This window comes from Helianthus annuus, chromosome 9, assembly GCF_002127325.2.
Source record: "Helianthus annuus cultivar XRQ/B chromosome 9, HanXRQr2.0-SUNRISE, whole genome shotgun sequence".
In the NCBI taxonomy this organism is placed as follows: domain Eukaryota; kingdom Viridiplantae; phylum Streptophyta; class Magnoliopsida; order Asterales; family Asteraceae; genus Helianthus; species Helianthus annuus.
In genome coordinates, this window is record NC_035441.2 from 57,392,480 (window position 1) to 57,395,589 (window position 3,110).

A 3,110-nucleotide genomic window follows, 5' to 3' on the forward strand; every position below is an offset into this window, starting at 1 on the left:
AATATGATTGATCGGATCAGATAAGGACACACAATCTCTTGAGCTCTCTTTCTCTCTAGCTGCAAAACACTCACAACACACTTACACTTGTATTCAAATCGCTTTGTAACACTTAGTCGATCCGCATCATATCCTGCACTGTATCCCGACATTTTAAGTAATAAGAAGAACAAGGCAGCTGCGATTGTCAGCTCTCGAGGTTTTGTGCCGGCGATCTAGATTGATCAAGGGCTTTCCTCGTACATCTCATGTCACCCTTTACATTTTTGCTTATTGTTTGATTGTAGATACAGCTCGATATCCTAAGCCGTATCCTGATAACTGTTTTTGTAAACAACTAAATTAGCATATTTTCAATACACATTCTTAGCACACTACCTCACTTGATCACTTAATTGCTTCGGTAATTTTTGACCAAAACAACTAATGTATCTATGAACTAAGTCAACAAAACCTAACCATTGATTTACATCATTAAATCGTAAAATATACTAATGTATATACATCATCAAATCCTGGCCATAAATTTACTCTTGTGTGTGTGTATATATATATATATATATGTATATGTATATGTATATGTATATGTATGTATATATATATATATGTAGTGGAAGGTTCAAATGAAAACCACTAGTTATCGCGAAAACTCGAAAACTAACCAAAAAAACCTAAAAAACATACCAATTTTTTTTTTCATACAAATTTTCGCTATTTTAGGTGTATAAAAAAACTTTTTTTCAAACAAAAAAAAAATTGTAGTGCACATGTGTATGTGTACTACACATGTGAATTATTACACATATGCACTACAAAAAAAAATTTTGAAAAAAGGTTTTTTTTATATAAAAAACTAGCGATTTTTAATAAAAAATTGAAAAAAAAAAAATTTTGTGTGTTTTTTAGGCTTTTTTAGTTACTTTTCAAGTTTTCGCGATAAAAGTGGTTTTCATTTGAACGATCCCCTATGTATGTATGTATATATATATATGTATATATATATATATATATATATATATATATATATATATATATATATATATATATATATATATATATATATATATATGGGGGGAGGTTTAAATGAGAAGGCTAAATATTGCGATAAACGTGAGAACGAATGAAACAACTGTAATAACTTGGTCAAAAACAATGTTAGAAATTTAATCTGCACGTTTAAATTTACGTGAATTCGTAAATAAAAAAATTACTCATGTGTAAGTTTGTCATTTACACGTGTGTAAATTTGTTTTATTTACACATGTATAAAAAATCTAATAAGAGTGATTTGAGAGGAGCAATGAATTATTTGATGTGGTAAATTCTTTTTTTGATATTGTATTTTAATTTCAATAAGATTTGTATAAAAAAATGGTGTTGATCATTTTTTCATTCGTTCTTACGTTTCTCACAATATTTAGCGTTTTTAAAATAACCCTACTATATATATATATATATATATGTATATATATATATATATGCATTAAAACATGGGTTGTCATTGTTGTAAACAAACTTATATATCTTGTGGTTTCCTTCTTCAGTTGAATATCTTTTTTTATGAATTTATTTTATTTGTGGGTATCTCCATGAACTTTTGACATAATTCTTTTGAAAATGCCTTTGGAGTTTTGCGGTGCTCGTGTAAAAATGACTTGTATTGGAAATTCTGAAAGCCTTCGTCCAATGATGCCCAATGATCGACTATTAACCAAAGTGAATAATTCAAAGTCAAGAGAAGTCCACCAAGTTCTCATGCAGGGAATTATGACATTCAATTTATCAAAGCTTGATATTATCGTAGATTCTTCTTTGGCTTGTTACTTTAATTTCCTTTTTGGCAGAGAATAGCCGTATCACTTTTTAACAATAAAAGTGGTTTACTAGACTCCGGGCTCAATAGGAAACTTTAAACCTAAAAGTAAACTAATTGCTCCATTGTGAGCTGTCTTGAACAATTGATGGCTTTCAGCGTACCAACTACCTTCATATTCCACTAGCCTAGCTTCACAACTTTTGAGTGCAGCATCTACCGTTTTGCTTTGTAAACATGTCATTTGAAGCTTTTGTGATGCCGAATAGTTGTGATTGTAGAACGCCAGCATAGAAGAACAATGGGAATTGAACTTCGCTAAACCAAAATAGGCGATTCAATCTAACATCTAGTCTCTAGTACCAATTAACTAGTACCAACCATTATAGTCTATTTTACCCACCACGAGCTCACATATTTGTTTTTTATAGTGAAAACTATTTCAGAAGGTCACTATTCCTAAATTACTTCCACCAAAAAGCACACGTAACTGTCGAGTTCTCCCATCCGCAATCATGGCATCCAAAACGCGTTTTTGATATTTGAACGAGGCGGGAGATTACTTATGCTTATGAGTCACTTTCTCTCTGGTAAGGCGTCACATATGATGCATTAATCACAAAGATGTTAAAATGGGGTATTCATAGTAAATAGTATTTAAAGGATGTCAAATTAGGAAACCCTAATTATAGATTAATCTCAAATGTCAATTATATATTTACGCAACAATTATATATAGCCCATGTCAATTATATATACATGACCGAGCTTTGGTCATGTATAGCCCTGACCGAGATGCTGTTAAAAAAAATATATATATTTACACAACACAATAGACATGGGAGGACATGAATTAAAAATCAACTAAACCGGAATTTCAACATCCTAATGGTTAGTCTTAATTGTTAAAAAGGTAACCCTTACCCAGAATCATTTTGAGATTTCATCATGACTGAAGGAAGGAGAATCAAAGAACTAAATAGGTTTTTATCAAAATGGCACAAAGTGGTATTCCTTTATTTCAGGTGAACTTTGAACAAAAAGTGTAAAAGAAGCTTTCTTTCCAATTCAGATGTACTGCTTTTGTATTATTATGGTGAAGGATTCAGATTCTTCTACTTTTGTTCACTGGATAGGATTTAACTTGGATTTAATGGTTTAGAAACTTTATTCATTAGCTTAAAAAAACTCACTTGCTAATTTGTCTTTCTACGAGGGATAAGGAAGGATGTTAATGTTGGTTTATACGAATAACATCCCACTATCAATGATATATAAAATAGTGAGATTCTTTGTT